This window comes from Pogona vitticeps, chromosome 13 (genome assembly GCF_051106095.1).
Source record: "Pogona vitticeps strain Pit_001003342236 chromosome 13, PviZW2.1, whole genome shotgun sequence".
Classification (NCBI taxonomy): Eukaryota; Metazoa; Chordata; class Lepidosauria; order Squamata; family Agamidae; genus Pogona; species Pogona vitticeps.
The window spans coordinates 3189970-3212952 of record NC_135795.1 but is presented as its reverse complement, the minus strand read 5'-3'; the positions used below and the strand labels follow the sequence as shown (position 1 = coordinate 3212952).

Genomic DNA, 22983 nt, shown 5'->3' with positions numbered 1-22983 from the left:
GCAGTGGGGCACATTCCCCCCGCCTGTTCATACAACCAGGCATCTGTTTATCAACTGATTACTTTCTCATCTCTTTAGAAAATTCAGCCTGGAAGCAGATTTTGGGAGAACAGCAAGGTAACCAACAAAAACAGCAGCCACACGCCTCTCATTCAACTGCTACTCCTGCAACATCTCTGGTGAAACTCCATGCCTGTTTCTTCACAATGATTTGCGTTGTGATGCAAATATGTTGAACTGATCTATTAGGAAGGGGAATGGGCCAGCTTATTCCCCTCTTTCCGGTTCTGCGGGCTTCTACATATGCATCAAGGCTGATAGTCCAGAGTGGAGATCTTCCACATTCCATGAAGATTTTCCCCATGAGTTGTACCTGGGGCAGATCTACTATGAAACGAATGAAGCTTACGCGTCGAAGGCCCTAATCCTGGAAGATGCCCAGAAGTGACTTCAATTGACATTTTTAAAACAACCTCATTGAAGACGACAACAGCAGTTACCTAGACCTCGCTGCTGGTTGAGAACAGGTCCCCATAGCAGTTCAAGCTTTAGGGCCCCCAAAATTTAGGTCCACCATTGGATGTACATTGAGGACCACAGTTCCACCAAAATCAATCATTTCTTCAGACTACCCTGTCTCTATGAAATGAAAAAGGGTCCAGGAGATGCAGGACATGATTTTCAGTTTCGGGATGCTATGTGTTGGAGGAAAAGGGTCAAAAGAGGCAGAGAGGTGTTTCGAATTCTTTACTTGATAGGCAGTAGCCTTGTGACAGTATATTCAATTCTTAAACACACACACACTGGTTTATGAATGTGTCATATTATGCTTCTGTAGCCATGATTCAAAAGCAAGGGAATGGCCCAATATTGTTGCACAATATTGTGCCTGTGTTGCCAAGAGGGAAAAGGATGCCAAGCTTGGTATAGCAAAGAGCAGAAAGAATGTTGAGAACACCCATGGTAGCAGTCAAGATGGTCTACAGGATCCCCTCTTCTGCTCACTTCCAGAAGCTGACTCCTTTTTTCATCAGTCAACCACTTCTCACCCAAACACAAAGCAATGGTCAGGGCTGTTTTTCAACATGTATGGATGGTAGTGAGCTTTATTGAGTATCTAGAAGTCACACCTGGAGCAGAAACCTGATTCGCTTTAAAAGTATAACAGCATCTAGTGCCTTCAGACTAAGGATGTAAGACAATAATAATAACAACAGCCTTAGAACTGCTGCGCTGGAAGGGACCCTGAGCATCATCAAGTCCGGCCCGTCAAGGAGGCACAGTGGGGGAATTGAACTCCCAGCCTCTGGTTCCACAGCCAGAGACCTCAACCACTGAGCTATCCAGCAGTTCTCTTACTACTGCCAAAATTTTAATTGCTTGTAGCCATCGTGGCATGATGAGAGAGCATCTCAAGAATTCTCTGGTGCCATCAAGAGAGCACACCTTTAAGTGCAAGACAGAGATTCCAAATAGATTTCCTACCACCTTCCATTGTGGTTTCTCCCGTTTGCACAAAATGAACTTGTGAACAGTTCCTGTGTCTGAACTAAACTGGTGACTTCTCTTTGTGAAGCTAAGAACAAACATAAGCAGGATCTGGCAGAGACACAACCAATCCTTGCAAGGCTATGGCTTTTTACTATTAGTGAACAGCTGTCACATTTTAAAAGTGCATGTTACAGAAATATTCAAACATCCCTCATCGAAACACATACATTTTTCTCCAAGACTAATCAAGAAAGAAAAGAACACCACTTCATACTGTCATGCGTTAAGGAAAACTTTTTAAAAAGTTGCCTCACATGCTGAGCAAAGATGAATTGTGTAAAGATTTACCAGCCTACCTCAGATTATGTTCTAAGTTACCAGAATTTGGATGCTATGTTTTAACACTCGAAGAGATTGACAGGGAAAAAAATAGTAATAATTTGAAGCACTCCAAATCCTGTTGAGTAACTAACGCCTGCATAAGGGTGATGATGTCACCAGCAAGGGGAAATCTCGGATAATGAAAGAACTCCTGCTTCGATCTCAGACCCAGAATCATGTTGGGGGTGGACATGATTCTGCAAAGTAGAATCTATCATTCTCATTCAGGGAGTGTTGTAGTAAGGGTTAGCCTCTGCAGAGAAGCCCATCAGCTACTGGTCTTCCCATTTTTCCCCCTTGTCATGAGCTGAACAATGAGAGCTACAAGAAAAATGCCACCACCACCCTCAAAAAAAAGTCCCCCAGGAATGGTATAGTTGTAAGAGAACCCACTGTACCATTTGCATGCCTTCACTGCCACTCAACCATCTCTTCGTTGCAACAGATGTGAACGTGAGGGTCCACATTGTGTTAGTGCAAAATGTTTCGCGTCATGAATCCCATATTGAAATTGAGTTGTGCAGCAGTATTGCCTAATGGGGAGTGTCAGGGACATGCTAAATGATATGTATACCCCAGGACCAGCTCATGGTATTTTACTGTCCACCTTGTCCTCCCTACAGCCTTATGGTACAAGAGACGGGTCCAAACCCACTCCATGCATTTTACGTTGGGGTGGAAATTTGATCCACTGATGCAAAGTCTAATATTCATTTACCACATGGATGACTTCAGAATAGTATATTCTCAGAAAGGGGAAAAAAATATCAGCCACCAGATGCTTGAGTGCAACAATTTAAGTGACATTATGGTGGGTGGTGGTGATGATGATTACAATGACACGGACAATGACTTAACATTTGCTCCGTGCTCACAGGGTAGCACCTTGGCCCATCCTGGTTCTTAGAAACAAAACCCATTATCTATTTTCTATTCTCCAAAGTGTTTGTATTAAATAAAGGCCCCTCCAGCTAGGACCAGAGATGTCAAATATACTGACTACATTCAGTGATCACGTGATTTTAATGTGTCTTGACTTGACACGTTCTCTTGATGAGGAATTTTCATGCCCCACAAGATTCCTCGTTGCTAGATCAGAGTGACACAAGAAACATAATAGTTTCCTGTCCTGTTTCCCATATCTTGTACCAAATGTCTCTGTGTGCTTTCCTTTTCTGCAGCAAAGTGCCCACACTTATGCCAAAAAGGAGAGAATAATGGATGGCCACCAAAGAAAGAAAAAAGACTCAAGCAACCAATCCAGTGCATTTAATCTTTCTAGTCCATGTAAAAAAGCAGTAACCATCATAATTTTGCACAAGTTACATTATTTGTGTTAAAACACTATTTTGCAGAATTTTGCAGAATTTGCACATGCACAAAGCCCCCCCCAAAACTCTCTTCTCTTAAGACGCGTGTCATTAAAAGTTCCATACTCTTCCAGGGCAATGAGACCAATTTTGTAGGTCCTCATTTTCACTGGCCACAAGTGAAGGATCAACATTTGACGCGAGGACAACAGTGGCATTGAAGTTTTCCCAAACAGCACATCAAACAAACAGACCACCAGGCATTCTGCGGGCAGCCAAAATAATTGAAAAGGGACAAACAAACCTCACTGCACCTGAGGAACTAGGCCAGGCAGCCCATAAAACAATATGCCAAAGTATATATTTTAGAACTGCGATTCGCAAAGCAAAGTGTGCTGCTTATATACCATCCCGCCGTGCTTAAACCACTCTCCCTGGGCAGTTTACAACATAATTATGCAAACTGCACATTATACAGTATATATTTTGGAACTGTGGTTCTCAAATTGGCTAATAAACGGAGACCCCTCTTGTGTTGACTGGGAGATATGACCCAATCCCATCAGAAACTCAGCAGGAACAACACACTTGAAGGTTCCATCTCTTGAGGGAAATGTCAACAAAGACCCGAACGATTCTGATCAGATGACTGGAATTTCTTTACAAGCAGGGAGGGCTACCCATTCTTTGCCCAGGGCTATTGTCAACTGCTGGTGAAGACCCTTCAAATCGGTATTGCTCAGAAGATATATATCTTATATATACATATATATATATATATATAAAATATTGTACATGAAGGTTCTTCAGAAATTCAGACTTTTCGTGGTTCTCCAATCAGCATAAAACTAAGCAAGGAACACAAGAACAATCATCTCCTTCCTTATATCTATCACCATTAATGTTTACCAACTCTTTTCTGGTGGGACCCTGACAGTTCCCATCGTCTGTACTGCTCTTGATCCTTGGCTGCTCTACTGAGACAGACAACGAGGGAGCCAATTAGTGTCAATTGCAGTCGGGGCTCATTTGTTAGCGACCGGACTTAGGCTACCGATTTATATCACACTGTGAGGAAGAGAGAGAGAATGAGAGAGAGAGAAGGCAAAAATTAAATGACCTGCACTGGATTTGAATTGGAAACCTTGGAGGTGGAAAAGGCCCTCATTTAATGATGATGACCAAGCTGCAGAGATTAGTCGGGGCCTTTTTTTTTACCTACAAAAGGAACAATCAATGTTTCCACCTTCCTCGTTCCCATTCGGAATGTCAAACTAATAAGGGGAGGAGGCTGATTCTTTTAACGAGGTACTGAATCTGCCAGCTATTTCTGAAGTGGGGGAGGCACAGAAGGGGAGGCAGGACAGCTGCTCAATCTTGGAAGTTCAGTAACGTTTTTTAAAGAGACAGGGAGAGAAAGAGGAGGCTGAAAGCCAGGATTGTGAAAAGCATTGGGAACTCAGCACCCCCCCCCCTGAAATGCTGAACTGGGGGGGAGTTACTTTTCTGGATGACAGGCCCTAGAACCTGATGCTATTCATGCTAGCCATGGAATTCTAGTCGTTTTTGCAAAAAAAAAAAACCAACAACTTTCTGACACTTTGTCAAAGCTATAAGTGCCAATGATCATCATCTTTTGGTGTAGCTTTGCTTGCCAACTAGAGTTATATCATAGGAGCCGATTGCTACTAATTAAAGAGTTCTCTCTCTCTCTTTTTTTTTTAAAATCAGCTTTGGCATAATCTTGTATCATTGCACATGAGTCATGTGCATCCCCCATAAATAAAAACCAAAAAAGTACTCTTTAATTAGTGGTGATCCAGCACTGCCGTTGATGTCGTCCCAGTTGCACTGGCAGAGCTACTCAACAGGATTGTAGCTGGTCTTATTGTCTCATCATTAGAGATGGGCATGAACCGGGAAAATGGTGGCTAAAGCAGGTGGCTAAAGAGCACTTTCATGGGGGTACTTGCTTGTGGGGGGGGAAGAGGCTATAACTTGGGATGTCCCAAATTCAACCTTCACCAAACATGGAGCGGGAAAGAGTGTCAGCTGAAGACTCGCTGTACGTTCGCCATCTCTAATCTGCGCAGGGGGGAATCTAACGCTCCTGGAAGCCCCCACCTGCAGAAACCACAAGGCACACGTATTGCCAACACCGTATTGCCAACAGTGCTGTTATAGTATATTTGACAATACGGCACAGCCACACGCCATGATCTTTCAGGGAAGGTAATACCCATCGATAGATTGATCTTCCATGAATTTTTCTAATCCTCTCTAAAGCTATCAGAGTTAGAGGATATCACTTTTACATCAATGAGTAAGCTAATTACAGATTGTGCAAAGAGTGTGATTCTTCTGGTCACTCCTGAAGCTTCTGCCAGCTAGAATGATTCATAAAACATTAGCAGGAAGTCTTATTCGTCTTCGGTGCCGGCTGGTGTAATTCCTTTTCTTCAGTCGGTGTGTAATCCTCCTGCTGGGAAAGTGTAGGCGCCATGACTCAAGTAAGTTAGGTTGGCGGCCATATGGGACCTAACTATATTTTCTGTGCGACTATTTCCATTATGGAGTTCCTTCCCCACAAGGAAGCCTTGTTATTGCTCATTTTAGTTGAGAAGTAAAGGGAATGTTGTTCTCTTCACCTTTTGATGGTTTCTGATAAGGGATAGCTCAGTGGTATAAGTCTCTGGCTGCAGAGCCAGAGGCTGTGAGTTCGATTCCCCCACTGGGTCTCCCCGGGAGAAAAGCCAACCTGGGTGGCCTTGGGCCAGCTGCACAGCTGCTCCAGAGCACCCCTAGTGGGAGGAAATGGTAAATAACTTATGAGTATTCTCTACCTGGAAAACTGTGAAAAGGGGCATCATCCATCAGATTTGGCTTCACCACACTTTATGATTATAATTAGTAAGGGATTGATTGTTGGCTTTAATTTGTGGATGGAGATGTTTTCTTGTTTCGTTTTCAAACCTTGTTATTGTTTAAATTGTTGCAGCATTTATTTTGTGTGACATCCTTGGGAACTTACTGTGAGAACATTGATCTATGAATCTATGTTCTTCTGGGTGGTTAAATAGTTTTCCACGGATAGTGACCCTCGTTGAGTTTTTGAGGTACGTGAGACATTCAAGAAATGGTTTACTTTTGCCAAGTAAGAGTCAAAACCATATCTCCTGAGTGGTACTCAAACGCTAAATCCACCGTTTCCCTTATGACCATTACACATTTTGAAGCCAACCATTATTAAAACTATTACTATGCAGATTAATGTGCTGATTAATAGATTTTGCTGTCTGTATTCTTTTTCTTTTGAAAAAAAAAAGGAAATGAAAGGAAATGAAAGATTTTACACAATATTTTAGTATCTGTTGTGCAGCAGAAGATGTGGTATTTCCATAGACTATTATGTGGGTTTAGATCAGTATACTGTATAAATAATGTATTTTTCATGCAGAAGGTTTTAAGTTGAATTGTTTATGTCAAATCTACTTCTGAAGTCAGTACAGTAGGATCCCCATATCTATGGCATCAGTATCCATGGTTTCACTTATCCATAGTCTGATATTATTAAGAATATTAAAATAAAAAAATATCCGGGGTGTGTGTGTGAATGTTTTCACATGTATTACCAGAACGGGCCACTAGTGGGAGCTACATACCATGCTATAAATACTTGTTAATGAAGAATACATGTATTCTTGAAGAATACATGCATGATCACTGGATTCTGGTATTGCATGTGAATCTTTCCACCCTTCTATCTATCTATCTATCTATCTATCTATCTATCTATCTATCTATCTATCTATCTATCTATCTATCTATCTATCTATCTATCTATCTATCTATCTATCTATCTATCTATCTATCTATCTATCTATCTATCTATCTATCTATCTATCTATCTATCTATCTATCTATCTATCGCATGGTATATTTTTGATACACATAGTAGGAACCCCTTATCTTCTGGTGATTGGTTACAAGCCGGGCAAAAGAGAAGCTTCTATCCTTAGCATATCTTACACTGGGTGCAGACAGCCCCAAAGATCCAGGATAGCTCAGTGGTTAAAGCATCTGGCTGTGGATCCAGAGGCTGAGAGTTTGATTCCCGTGTAGTGCTTCCTTGACAGGGGCTGGACTGGATGATCCCATGGAGTCCCTCCCAACTCTGCCATTCTAAGGTCAAAGATAACCTCTCTCTATATATATATTTTTAAAAAAGGTCTGTTGTACCCTCTAGTGGCCAAAAATATTTCATTTTTACTTTTAAGTCATGAGTGTTGAGGGCTCCATTAGCGGGTATGGGGGGGGGAGGCTTATGCCATGGCAAAATTTTTAGTCACAAATTCCGGAGTGCACAAGGGGGCCTTCCTCAGCCTTCGATTCTTCCAAAGCCAGCAAACTGAGTATCCACCCTGTATGTGTGTGTGTGTGTGTGTGTGTGTGTGTGTGTGTGTGTGTGTGTGTGTGTGTGTGAGAGAGAGAGAGAGAGAGAGAGAGAGAGAGAGAGAGAGAGAGAGAGAGAGAGAGAGAGAGAGAGATGTGTAGGCTGCATAATTAAATTGTAAAACCATTCAGAGCATGTTTTAAGTGCCATGGGGAGGTATATAAACAGCACACCTTGCTTTGCTTTGTATGAATCTTTCCCTCAAACATGGTAGTGTTGGGGTGCTCCAGAGTAGTGCAGTTTGCATGTAGTCAGTGAATACATGCATGATCTTTCTACCCTCCCATATAGTCCTCAAAGATCTAAAAAAACAAGATCTAAAAAAACCAAAAAGATCTAAAAAAAACAAAAAGATCTTTTTAGATCCCAAAGATCTAAAAAAACAAAAACAAACTCGCGCCCCCATGGTCCCAGAGAAGATTGGACCCAGTCAAAAAATGCCTGGCAGAGGCGAATGCCATAGTGTTACATTAACTTTTGGTTTTCACCTCTATGCCACATGAATTTCTGTGGCTCTTTCTTTCGAACCCGAAGGATAAGAAATTCTCTTTTTCCTGTACGATGTTCCATTGCCTTGGAAATACATGAGTGAGGATTTTCCAAACATTTGAATAATGGGGGCCTTTGAAAGCAGCTCTACTCCATTACAGAGGCTAATTAAAAATATAAGATGGCTCTTTTCCTTATTCTTCAAATCCCTCGGTGACAGTTCATCATGGCGGTGGTATTTTCTTGTCATGAATGCCCCGATTTCTATTTAAAGGGTTTCTATTAAATCTGCTTTTTTCAAAATTAGCTCTTTGCACAAAGATTAAGATATTACGGTGGTTCTTTATTTGCCTTGAGCTAAACATCAAAATGACCACATTTCTTTTTCTGTTAAGTAGGAGGTGATTCCTGAACAGTGACTCAGGAACAGATCCCAGGAAAATCAGGACAACTTACTTCTAAGTAAGTATGACCCAGGCCAGGCTGTAAGGCATCACATGCAGGTTTCCCAGCAGCAAGAGGCGTTGTAAAAAAAGAGGTGCTGTATGTTGGGGAAAAAGTAAGTAAAAGCCATTCACTGCTGAACAGCTCAAGGGGTGAAGTCTTTGGCTGCTAGGTTGGGAGTTCGATTCCCCCACTGGACTCCATTTTTACTAGACTAGAATTTTTTTTCTCTTGCTCTATTATTTTCTGTTGTGTTTCGGTTTATGTTTATGGGTGGAAAATTCTCTCTTTGATTGCAGACCGCTCAGAAGAATGCTTCTCACTATTTTATTTTATTTTTGGAGCAAAGGAGAAATATTTTAAATAAATAAATTCAGTGGGAACAAGATTGGATGCATGCTTATTCAGGAAATAGGGAATCACATCTTATTTATTTATATTCTTTGTATGGCACCTTTCAGCCCATAAGGGACCCAAGGAGACTCACAACAAATTTAAAAAAAAACTTATATAAATATCACATTGTTTTTTTTTAAAAAAAGGACACACACAATTAAATATATATTAAGATTTTTTTTTAAAAAAAATCAAGTTTAAAAGGAATGCTAAAACATTTAATGATGCGTAAATTTTTTTTAAAAAACAGCATTCCTGAGACAAATGACTGCTTAAATGCCTGCCTGAAGAGGAAGGTTTTTGCCTGGAAGGACAGGAGGGAGGGGGCCAACCTGGTTTTGTGGGGCAGTGTGTTTTGAAGCCTGGGAGCCACCACCAGGAAGGCCCTCTTCTCTCTCTCTCTCTCTCTCTCTCTCTCTCTCTCTCTCTCTCTCACACACACACACACACACACACACACACACACACACACACACACACACACACACACACACACACACACACACACACAAAATAGGTTAAATTGTAAGTACCGTAAGTAAGTTTTATTGTGCGGTCATAGACCCATTCATATAAAGATAAAATAAATACAAAATATAATATAAAAACTTGCTACAGCATTTTGCTGAAAATAAAAAGCCACCAACTGGTCGCTTCGATGAATGCATATTCATTGCATATGAGTTGCTGGGGGAACATGAAATGGAGAATATGCTCACTCTGTTTGGGTAAGAAGTGTTTCAAAAGCACCTGGAGAATAACAGTGGGGATCACAGGGATCTAGATAGGCTCAACGTATGAACCAGAATTTATTCAGCTCCGTTATGTGTAACAAGGCTTCCACACAACTAGGAGTGTACAGAATTGCAACCTGTGTGACATTTCAGGTCAACATTTATGGCCCAGTCTTTGGTGTCAAATGCTTTTTTTTTATGGGAACAAAAAAAAAAACCCCACCTGCAATATCGGTAACATCTTTCAGTTACTTTATCTTTACTTTTGAGAGGCCATCTCTTCTTCTCAGAGTACACAAAGTCTGAAGGTTTTTAGTGCCTCGGGCCTCCCAAACGACAAAACTGACAACCTCAATTAAAGAACGCTGTTTAACTCCCCCACAGGCAAACATGATTCAGCTGGGCACAGCAGGATTAATTAAAGGACATTAATCTTGAATGATTCACACCCCAGCGTGACCCCCATAGGCTTTATGACTTGGACTTATTCGGGCCATTTCACTCTATCTGGAGATGAACAGTCAGCTCACCAGGGAAGAGAAGGTAGACACCACATTAGTGAAATGTTTAAATGTACTGAAGTTCAACCAGCTTTCCAACACAAGTGCATAAGAATGTCTGTGTTGTTGTGATGAATTCCAGTGAACTTGCACACGGCCTCATGTTAGCCAGACCCAGAAAATGCTCTTCTCTTCTGACCCACTCACCCCATGATTTCTGGGCAGGAGTCTCCAGAAGGTTTGCTATGAGGTTCAGAGTGGAAAGAGCTGGAGGCAAAGCCTATGCCTTGGAATCAGAGTATAAATCTATGTTATCGTTACATGCAGTCAAGTCACCTCGGACTTATTTCCGGTGACCCATTTACCAAAATGTTGTCTTCAACAACACTGCTCAGCTCTTATAGACTCCAGCCTGTGGCTTCCTTTGGGGAATAAATTCATCTCATATTTCATCTTCCTCTTTTCCTGCTTCCTTCAACTTTTCCCTGCATTATTGTCCTTTCCAGGGAAGCTTACCTTCACATGCTCTGCCCAAAGTAGTAAAGTTTCAACATTTTTTTCTTTTGCCTCCAGAGTTCAGGCTTTATTTGATCTGGGACCCACATGTTCATCTTTCTTGGTAGTCCAATGTATTTACAAAACTCTCCTCCAGCACTATATCTCGAATCCATTTTTCTTCTGTTGACTTTCTTCTGTGTCCAGCTTTCACATCCGTTCACTATGATCGGGATTGCAAGAGTGTGAATAATCTTGATTTTCACCTCCAATGACACATCGATTATCTTTTCAATTCCTTCACTGCTACTGTTCTCAGTCTCAGTCTTCTTCTGGTTTGCTGGCTGCAGCCTCCAGTAAAGTCCTCTTAATCTTCAACTATCGTCTTGCTTTGACACTTTCTTTTTTAAAAAATTTCACTAAAAGTTCTTTCAAGTCAATGCAGCTTTCTGTTAGGAAAGTGGTGTCACTTGCATATCTTATTTTACTGATGTTTCTCCCACCAATTTTCACTCCTCCTTCATCTGAATTACTCAGCAGACACCACCACCCCTTCAGAATTTTAGGATATTTACACTCTGCTCCATGACCAAAAACCCACACAAGTGAGCATGGCTTTGAGTATATTTCTTCTTCCAAGTGTTCCATGAAATTATTCTTCTTAAAGTGTTTCATGCAATTATTCCAGACCAGCATTTCCCAACCGGGGGGGGGGGGGTGTTGTGACCACTGAGGGGATCACAATTTTTTTTCCTGGGAGGTTGTGTTGTATATGTTGTATGCGACTTCTCTCTCTATATATATATAATAAAGGTAAAGGTTCCCCTTGACAATTTTGTCCAGTCATTTCCAACTCTAGGGGGCAGTGTTCATCCTCATCTCCAACCCATAGAGCTAGCATTTGTCTGCAGACAATCCTCCGCGGTCCAGCGTGACTAGACACGGAACGCCGTTTACCTTCCCACCGAGGTGGTACCTATTTATCTACTCGCATTTTTACATGCTTTCGAACGGCTAGGTTGGCGGGAGCTGGGACAAGCGACTGGAGCTCACTCCATCGTGTGGATTCAGTCTTACGACGGCAAGTCTTCTGACCCTGCAGCACAGAGGCTTCTGCGGTTTAACCCACAGCGCCACCACATCCCTCTCTCTATATATAGGGGGTCGCAAGTTACTTGGCTATTATAAAAGGGGATCCCAACTTGAAAAAAAGTTGAGAACCACTGCTTTAAATATTTCTACCTTGCCTCCAGATCTAAAGGCCCTCTCAGGTGTGCTGCATGAAAAGAAGTAACAGGATCTGGGGAAACTGTTCAAAAGTAATTTATTGCCATCAGAATGTCTGAGGAATGAGCTGTTATCATCACTAGGTACAAGGAAATAAAATGAGTCATGCCATTGTTTGTCCTGTTGTTACTCTCTGTTACGCTTCAAGAATAGATAGCCAGAACAACTTATGATAACGTGTTCCTAAAATGTCTTAGTTAAAGCATCCTTTGGAAGCCAATTAAATGCCAGTTGAGCAACTTCGTTGTATTTCTTTTGAAACGCAGCTCCCCTCCCTTGTTGCCCCTAACAGTAATTAGTTACAGGTAACTTTAGTTACTTGTAATGTATTTTCCCTCAGCTAATCATATAGATTTCTATAGTTCTTCCGCTCCACCTATGATTTCCAAGTGTCATTGTGAAACCGCACATATGTCTGATGCATTTGCACAGGCAAACGATCAAAACTTACAAGCTAATTTAGAAAGTTCTCTCTCTTTTTTTTCCAAAGGAAAAGACCGGAGGTGGTTTTCTTCAGCTGCGTGGCTAGAAGTGCCTGTGAAATGCCACAAGGGTCAACAGACAAACTCCCTGTTTATTTCTTCACTCGTCCTAACTGAGATCACGGGCTCCGTAGCAGTGGGTAGAGGATAAATATTCTCTATCTGGGCACAAACAGACGGTAAACAGTTGCAGAACTTTAGCTGCGAAGCCAAAGAGGCGAATGCTTCGCATTTCGCGTGGGTAGTGAATCCACTCTTGCGTCGAACCCATGTTTTACACTAGCTACCCAATGTGCTGATTCCATGGTTCCCTAGCATATAGTTTGGACTCAAAATTGAAGTGAATTCATTGCCCGTATGGATTTGGAGTCACCAGCCACCGCTGGTTGCAGCCTCAAACATCACCGCCTGTACAGTTGTCTCTGATGGGGACACAGGAGTGGCCCCTCTCTCTCACTGCTCCCAGACTTTGGAACTCCCTGCCACTGGAGGCCATACTGGCCCCATCTTGGCTGTCCTTCCGCAAGCAGGCAAAACCCCTTTCTCTTCAGGCAGGCTTTTCCTGAGTGACTGGCTGTCTGATTGTGATTTTTAGATGGATTGTTATGCATTACTGGTTTGACTGGGTCTTTCACATTACTTGTGTTTCCCACATCTCAGAGTGGCCCTTGTTTGTTCCTTTTAAAAATTCACCTACTTGTTTAGCTTTAACATTGTCTTTCAATGAAGTTAGCTGCCTTTGGTCCTTTTCAAAGAGAAAGGCGGGGTACAGATATTTTAAATACATGAACAAATAGGGATCTAAATTACTTACTGGATGGCTAGACATTGATCTTTAAAGCTACGATATGATACAGACCTCCTTCAGAACCCAATTCTAAACAAACGGACACTATTAATTACATCAGTTAAAATTCATTACAAGAAAGGAGCAAAAGGTGGCAGTCTATGCAATTTGTTAGAGGTGACGAAAATTACTCTGGCCCTCCTCGTCTTCAGGCCACTTCCTTCGGAGGGCTTTGAGGACCCACTGGCAGATGTTTTATCCTTAATAAACTCTCCGCTAACTAGTACATGGCAATCAATCTTACTCTTTGACACCGAGGCGTCTCTGGGACCCCGCAGAAATGATCCTGACACCTCTTGTCAGTGTGCCATGTTTAAGGCAGCAAAGCATCAAAGGTGATCATTTGACACTATCTATCATGTCAAAAATACTGCACCGTGCCACATGCCAGGATGTGTTGAAATGGAGAAAATTGGCTCGTAATGCAAACCTCAGCAGAGGTGGAAAGCCAAGGGTACCAATGAAGAAAGAGTATGAGAGCGAGGGAGTGAGAGAGACAGAGAAGAAGAAGAAGAAAGCATGGCATGCCAGCAATCTCATTCTTCCTTTCACACTTAGATTAAACAATGGGGTTAGTAAAAACCGAAGAAAACAGAGCGCCTCATTTCCATGTAATAAGTTTGCACTGATGTGCGTTTCCAGAGCATCCCCCAAACCCGTGATTATTCTACAAAAGCTTCACCTAAGGCCACCGAATACGTTCATTGTTGTTGGTTTTCTTTTCAAAACCGGGGGGCTATTTGTATCCCAATTATCAGAAACCTCAGTGTGTGACCCTGTCAGAGGGAAGGCGAAGAGGGTGGTGCTGGCAGCAAGATCAGAGGTGATGAAAGAGCGGAGAGACAAGGAAAGAAAGACCCCCAAACATAGACGGGAGGGATCAACTGGGTGACGTACAGGAGGGATGAAGTACAGACACATAATTAGCCGTTGCCGCCGCTCCGTCCAGAACACCTACTGTCGAATTTGAGGATGCAATAGCATCGCAGCCAAAGAGAAAAATCACTCCAAAGTCCATCGCAGTCCCAAAAACACAGTGATATAGTGGTCCGTTTCAGAGTCCTATCTGTTCCCGGCCGTGTTTAAAAAAATGCAGACAGCTGGTCTGATTCATTATCAAGAGATGAGTTCTATCGGAGTTTTTTTGGGGGGGTGTAGCTTTGTTTCTGCCAGAATCAGGTCTTTTGTTAAGCTAATGGCTCTTAGTAGCTCCTCCCAAATCAATACACCTTCAAGTCCTTTGGATTCAAGGACAGCTTATCAGAATGTCCCGGACCTGTGACTTTCAGAGCCCTGGTTCTCCCACGCCACTGAGCAAGTAGCTTATTAGCACGCTTATCCACTAATGACTTTTTTCTTACCAACGGGATAAACCAAAAAAATATATATTTATTTCCTGGTTGCTCTCATGCCAACAGATTTCAGTAGCTTTCAGTGACATGGGAACAGCCTGTGACAGGGTCCTGGGCCCCCAAAATGGACCCACGGGGCCCCAGAAGATACCCACCCTGACAATAAAGGCATCAGAAAGATGCTGGATGCAGTTTCAGGAGTGGCGAACAAGAGAAACTCACTTGACTTCAAGAGGCTTCATGTAGATGTGTGTTGTTGTTGTTTTGTTTTGGTTTTTTTGCACAAGGTGATGACAAGAAGGCGCTTAAACCCTCAAAAGTAAACCACACCAGTCTGTTCCTACTGTGGTTCTCTCCAGATGTTTTTTGATCCCTGTCTCCAAGTGTCTGAGGATTCAAGACCTGCCATTTTTTTTTTAGCTTCAGAAAGGTGCGTTGGGAAAACCATGTTTTGGCTTGTTTTCGGCTGAGAAGGTTTTATTTGCTGGGGAGTTCAGGGGTTGAAATCCCCGGCTGTGGAGCCAGAGGTTGGGAGTTCGATTCCCTACTGGGTCTTCCTGGACAGGGGCTGGACTGGATGACCCTCAGGGTCCCTTCCAGCGCCAGAATTCTGAGATGATTACTTGAACTGCTGGACAGCTTAGTGGTTTAGATTTCTGGCAAAGGTTGGGGTTCGATTCACCACTGGGCCTTTTTGTCATGGCCTAGATTTGATGATCCCTTCCAGCTCTGCAGTTATGTGGCTGTGCACCATCAAATTACTTCCAATTTATGGCAGCCACTAGAGAGATCGAAGGAAATGTGCAAAACCCAGTTTTGGGAAAAGCATAAAATCTTCCCAAGAAAGACCCTCCAAAAACTCCACTCTTGAAAAAAAACGAGCAAATCACCAAAAACGGACCATGCCCAAAATGTTGCCATCTTGTGACCAAACCATTTACTTACAATGAAGTTACTTACTTAACATTTTCTCATTTACCAAGTAAGGACCAAAGAGGGATGGGAACTCAAGTCACGGGACCTGCTGTCAAGTCAGACTTAAGTTGCACTCAGTCTCGGCTCAGTTGTTTTTTCTTTTTAATGACCTGGACTCACGACTTGGTACCAAAGACTTAGATTTGAACTCGAGACTCAGACGCAAAGATTTGCCAATCTCCCTGCACCTCCGATACTGTGGGCGATGTTTGGCCCCAGGTGCTGTAGGCTGTTGTGGCATTTCAGGAGCAGAGAAAGGATTTCCGCTTGTATGGAAGAGAGAGAGAGAGATTTCCACTCCCCTCTTCTTTACTGGCTCATGTTATTTAAAACAGCGTTTAAATGAAGAGGATGTAGCTCATTCTATTAGTTTCGGTCATCAAAGATACCTTAAAGGAAAGGGATCACACGACTGCTTGGGGTTATTATTTATATCTGCTCCCCTACTCGTGCTGTTCACAAAATACATGTCATCGCTCTTCCTGCAAAGTTGGGGCATGTTTTCATTTGCTCATCAATCCTGTTTAAATATTTTATAAGTTCGCCTCTAAAGAATCCACAGGATTTTTGAGGTTTCCACTGTAGTTGTGGCACAGGGACGGAACTCCCCACACAAGTGAAGGCACGGAGGGGGAAAAGAAACACCAATTGAAAAATCAAACCTTGGCCGTCTTCATTACCTAAACTGTGCAAGAATAATTCAATTGCTTTGAGATAAATTTAGTCGAGCAACAAGGCAGCCAGGCTGCATAATTCAACAGCCATTTTAATCTTCCACAGTGAACACGAGGTCCTTTTTTTTTAAAGAGAGAGATGCCTTTAAAGAACATCTAAGAAAAATGCATAGCAAGTTGGCGATTTAGGAGGTACCAGGGCTAAGAGGTAAAACAAATAGAATTTATATATATATAAAGTCTTTGCAGTTTCCTTGGGAATAAGTCATGGTTGTCAATGCATGTAACAAGACAAAATACCGTAATATTACAAATGTGCCCGGGATCAACGCTTCTTTCTTTTCTTTATAAAAGAAATTTGCAAAGGTAAAACCAGCTTAGATGGTAAAACCACCTTGAAATGCGTTAACAAAGCTCATCTCCAGAGAGGGCTCATTTGCCTGTAGCTGAGAATTAAAATAGCAAGGTTTTCAAAAGCGTTTTCTTATCCACCGTGTTGGGAGAGTGTGCTTCCTGAAAAAGAAGAATTCAGGATACTCAGAAAGATATATTAAGCCAAATGACCCTTTTAGGATGCCACCATTTGGAAAAGCAGCTGCTGGAGCACATTTCTGAATGTTTCCTATATTGGGAAACAACAATAACGACAAGGAAAACAAAAACAAGGACAATAACAATAGGGCCTCTTTCATGAAACAAACAAACCTTCAAAAGCAGAGAAAAGGCAATGCTATAAGCCAGGAAAATCAGGGACGTGGTGGCGCTGTGGGCTAAACCGCAGAAGCTTGTGCTGCAGGGTCAGAAGACTAAGCAGTCATAAGATCGAATCCACGCGACGGAGTGAGCGCCCTTTGCTTGTCCCAGCTCCCGCCAACCTAGCGGTTCGAAAGCATGCAAATGCGAGTAGATAAATAGGTACCATCTCGGTGGGAAGGTAAACAGCGTTCCGTGTCTAAATCACACTGGCCATGTGACCATGGAAAGATTGTCTTCGGACAAACGCTGGCTCTATGGCTTGAAGAGCGGGATGAGCGCCGCCCCCTAGAGTCGGACACGACTGGACAAAAAATTGTCAAGGGGAACCTTTTTATAAGCCAGGAAAACAAAGGACGCCCATTAAATGCTTGATTCCCATCAATTCAGGCTGCCAAGACCTGCACAGGGAGCACAAGAAGGAGTTTTTAAGCCCTGCAAGATTCATCATCTTTACTGAGTTTGAGACTTAGAGGGTTAAGGGTTTTTATTATTATTGGGCAAGGTCTCCATCGTTTGCAACAGATACACATATTATGTATATATAAAGGTAAAGGTAAAGGTTCTCCTTGACATTTAGTCTAGTCTTGTCCGACTCTAGGGCGCGGTGCTCATCCCCGTTTCCAAGCCGTAGAGCCAGCGTTTGTCCAACAACAGTCTCTGTGGTCACGTGGCCAGCGCGACTAGACACAGAACACCGTTACCTTCCCACCGAGGTGGTACATATTTATCTACTTGCATTTTTACATGCTTTCGAACGGCTAGGTTGGCAGGAGCCGGGACAGGCAACGGGAGCTCCCTCCGTCGCGTGGATTCAATCTTACGATGCCTGGTCTTCTGACCTCGCAGCACAGAGGCTTCTGCAGTTTAACTGGCAGTGCCATATATATGTATCTATATCTCTGTGCAAAAACTAGTGTTGCTTCCCTCCAAGAACCAAGCAAGTGAAGAAAGACGGAGACATTGGCTTTAAAAAATAAAACATGTGGAGACACTGCTCTGAGGCAGTGAATCTTTAAAAGCCAATGGAACAAAGTGTCCTCCTTGGCTCGGCATTCCACCAAGGCTGAAGTTACACACATCTGAACAAGAGAGAGCCATCGAGGGATGTCTGTTCGTGGCAAATCAACAACTCTCAACACTGGCCCTTGCTGGTTGTCATTTCTGGGTTTTTCCTGCTCATCCAGGCAAGATGTCCCACAAGTGGGCGCATCGACTTGGCATGGAGCAACCTCCTCCAGTCTCAGACACTGGGAAGTAAATGCATTGGGGACTGGAAGCCCTCACACAAATGAGAAGGAAGCGGAATTTATCAGGGTTTGAGTTAGTGGCTTCCGAGAGATGGATGCAAATGTAAAAAACGAACTTTCACTGTAGAGAGCTCTCTTAATATATGACGTGTGTTTCAGGACTCAGCGGGGCCATAAAAAAGGAGAGCACTCTAATTTGCATAGTGCCACCCCTTCATTTGCATGCATCCTTCCCAGGACTGGGTTTTTGGTCACGCTGATCTATAGTGGAATTTGGAAGCCAACATAATATATATGGCTCATGTCAAGGCTCTCCTGCGTAATGCCTAGTACGAGTCAGACGTATCTTGTTTTCAAAACTTACAAGTCCTGAGTGGAAAATATTTTCCAAGGAAAGGTCTTGAATATCCTTCTTAAACAATGCGAAATGGCTGGGCTATTAAGGCAATATTTGAGCAATGTAGGCAGTGAACGAGAAGCTGTTGCAAATATATCCAGTTAAGGCGTCCGGGATAACTTTAAGCAGTTTTGGCCAGATCAGCCAACAGCAACACTCACTTGGCTGATCCGGGCACCTTCTCAAGCCAACTAAGTGAATGCTACAACCCAGTGACCAATAAATGTGATCTCGCATGGAGAGAGAGTGATAGGTGGCAAAGAGATACAAAGACACAGGAAAGACTAGAGAACAGCAACTGGTTTATAGGTGTCTACCACAATACCCCAGGTCACATACAGAGAGCAAAACCACTGGTGTCCTGTCTCCCTATCCATTTTCATGGTATAATCCAGTAAACTAAAACAAAACAAAACAAAGAAACAAATCAGCTGGATATCAAATTGATTCTGATGTAAGGTGCCCTGTTTTCCTGGATATTTTGAGAATTTGTGCAGGGAAATCACCCCAGAGGGAGACCACTGCTGCGATATAAGGATATTTGCAAGTGGGATCTGAAGGCCTTCGGAATGGACCTCAACAGATGGGAAACCCTGACCTCTGAGCATTCAGCCTGGAGGCAGGCGGTGCATCACAGCCTCTACCATTTTGAAGAGACCCTTGTCCAGCAGGCCGAGGCCAAAAAGCAGTCCCGAAAGCAGCAAAATCAGGGAGCTGGACAGGGGACAGATTGGATTTATCTTCAGTGTGGAACGGATAGTCGCTCTCGAATTAGCCTTCTCAGCCACACTAGATGCTGTTCCAAGTCCTCCATACAGAGCACGTTCCCATCGTCTCTTGAGACTGAAGGATGCCTAATCTAATCTAAAAGTCCTCACAAGTCATTCCCTCTGGGCCTCTCTGTGTGGTTTTGCCCAAGGTTACACAGGCTGGCTATTTTCTCAGAAGGTCCAGTGGAGAGCTAAAATCTCCCAACCCCTTGCTCTTCAGTGAGGAACCCATCTCACTGAGCTACATCAACGGACACCGTTTTTAAAACATCAGTAATTTCTAACTGGACTAATGTAAGAAGCCGACTCTCAGAGGGGGGGAAAAACCAATGCACAAAGACATGATGAGCCTCTCATGTTATTGGTACCCAAGATGTGGTACAAGGAGGTATATGGCATGGATCAGACAGAGATCCATGTAGCTTTTTGTCCGATCTAGTGATGGCTGAGTCTCTCACCGCTTCAAATCTTTTCCAGTCCAGCCATCACAACAAAAACTTCACACCAGCTGCAAGAATGAGCAAATCAAGGATCAAGTGCCCTCACTTGAATGAATTCCCAGGGCTGTTAAGCCTTTCAGAAATATCGCCTATGTCAAAGGAGGCGGGAGCATTCAGGGCGGAGAAGAGACGAGGCCAGTAACGGAAAAGCAAGCGTGATTAAGTAATCTTCAGCATGATACACACGATGCCCTTTGCATTTGATACTGGAAAAAAAAAATCTGCCTACTGGGTTAGCAAAATAATACAGTCTAGGATAGATACCGCTTCCTTTAATACACTAAGCAGATTAATGAGGATCTCACAGTTAATGTGGAAATTGCATGCATGGCCAGAACACGGCCATTTTTTAACACAAATGCAAACCTTTTGTAAAAATGTGCTTTCAGCAGTTTTGCCTTTGGAAGATGAAGGACAGTTTTATATGTGCAGCACTCCTCAGAATATGCTGGTCTCTGTTTTAACACTCAGCTACACAACTTGGCACTATGAGGGACTTACAAAGAAGCAAAGGCGAGTTCCATGTGACGAATAACACAAATTTGTGCCATCCAGTTGGCAAATCGCTTTGCAATATGAGCAAACAACACAGAAATTCACATTTAATCCATTTCATATCTTTCACAGATAGACACATCTTTAGCATGCATCTTTCCCCAATTTATGGATGTCAGTCCTTACTCTTTTAGGCTTTCAAGACAAGGAATTAAATAATCTTAAATAAATTAAACAACACCACGTTTCATGAGGAAGAACAATTGGGAGATATCAGAGGGCAGTTTTGAGTGCCACCGACGTGGAATTGCTTTTGTAGTAAGGAAATAATCTAGAGCTCCTTAGTATAAAAAAGTGGATTATGGAGGGTCGTAACACGACAGAGAATATGAACATATCCAATGAAACTGAATTGTAAGGCTGATAAATACAGGATCAAATTTGGAACATATTGCTGCAAGATTCAGTGGCTGCTTAGAAATGGGGAAATAAAATATCTTGTAACTGTTGAGATTTTGGCCAAGATTATCCCTTATCAATGCAGTGAGATAGACTTTGAAATGTTCCCATCTCCAGTGTTACATTGACACACCAGTCATTTCTCTCCCCATTGTGTCTTCTACAATTTTCACAGATATCTCTGTGTAGCATTAAAACTGTTCCCTTTTGTCTAGCATGTCACACTCTCATAGCAAGAAGAAAGGGCTGGTCTGAGGGAGCAAAAGTGTCCAAAATGTTGAAGCCAAATTAAAGTTAAAGGTAAAGGTTCCCCTTGACAATTTGTCCAGTCGTGTTCGAATCAAGGGGGCGGTGCTCATCCCCGTCTCCAAGCCGCAGAGCCAGCGTTTGTCTATAGACAGTTTCCGTGGTCACGTGGCCAGCACAACTAGACACGGAACGCCGTTACCTTCCCACCAAGGTGGTCCCTATTTATCTACTTGCATTTTTACATGCTTTCAAACTGCTAGGTTGGCAGAAGCTGGGACAAGCGAGGGGAGCTCCCTCCGTCGCATGGATTCAATCTTACGACTGCAGGTCTTCTGACCTTGCAGCACAGAGGCTTCTGTGGTTTAACCTTCAGTGCCACCACGTCCCTCTCAACCAAAGTTACAACAGTCCTAAACACTGCACATTAAAAAAAATGTTAAAAAGAATAACAAATAGAAATCAGCAAAAACTCACACCGCTGCCAAGAATAACAAAATCTTGAGATCCAAGAGCAGACAAGGTCCCAAAGAGATGGGGCTTCAACCACCATGAGCAGCAAGACCCAAACTAGCTGAAGCGTTGGGATGATCCAGCAAAGTTGTTCTAAACTACACTTCTATGTTCCCGATCCTAACTATAAAGGTGAGCTGTGTGGTCAATACAGAACAAACAGCAAATGCAAAAAACGGCAATACTTTTTATAGACTGACAACATGTAAGCTTTTGTGGATCAAACGCCATCAGGCGTGTATCAGAGTGAAGAACATAAAGTCCAAAAGTTCATGACAAGACGGAGTCCTCCAGGCGCATCTTTCTCAGATGGAAGTCAAGAGAGATGAAGGAAGGAGGATGGTTGCTGTCTTAAGGTTACAGCTGGGGCAGCTCTGGATTGAATATCATGCTCCAGTTTTTCAGACAAAGCAACACAGGCCATGCACACGAACACACCTCCCTATTTGGACTTGAAGTTCTTCAGACTGGTAGATGCTAACTAGTACATTCTCTCTCTCTCTCTCTCTCTTTTTTTTGCCTGGAGAATGTTACAAAACCATCCACAAGAAAAAGAAGTGCAGAGTTACAAAATATAACGTTACCTACAGTGGCGCTGACGGATCAGTGCTGCATTCATGCAGGTAAAAATACTGGCACACATTTAGAACAGCAATGCAACACCCTATATGTGTGTGTGTGTGTGGGGGGGTTTTAAAGAGCTGACTAGCTCACCCAATTAATGTGTGCTCCGATTTAGTGCGCTTGCACACCACGTCTCCTTTCGTAATGAGCCAGGCTCAAGGGCTGGGAACCTTCTTTATAGCGAGCCTCCTCCGTTGCATAAAATACCTTGAGGTACATCTGCTTAGTAACCATGCTTCCCTGATTGACAGATGTTTCCCTATAGCTTGGAGGCATGTCTGTTCCGCTCCACTTTGCGTACCGGAGACATACTTTCAAAGCGAAAGCTATCTTGGATCCAACACTAATTAGAGGTCCTGAGAATAAGACGAGCGTTGAATAGAGTTCGCACTGCCAACAGCCCAACGTTTGGCAAAGGTGGTCCATTAGCGAGGTCTTGTCCCGCAACGGACGTGTTCTACTTTTCCACTCCACAAAGCCCAGCATCCCTCTCAGGGCTTCGTGATTTATAAATACATGCCATATATCCCTCGGAGTCCTCCAAATGCGAAGCCTTGAAAGGAAAAAAACGATGAAAACGAACTGCTAGGATGTTACCGTAAATTAAAAATAGCAATACAAACGGCGGTGCTTCCAAAAGACTGGAAGCAACACGAGGTTTTGAAG

General features: G+C 42.9%; 1 protein-coding gene across 29 annotated transcripts in view; it reads right to left on the bottom strand.

Annotated features, from left to right (window-relative positions):
• RBFOX1 (RNA binding fox-1 homolog 1) overlaps positions 1–22983 on the bottom strand; it is a 1225669-nt gene that overhangs the window by 305230 nt on the left and 897456 nt on the right. The gene's annotated exons all lie outside the window — the stretch shown is intronic.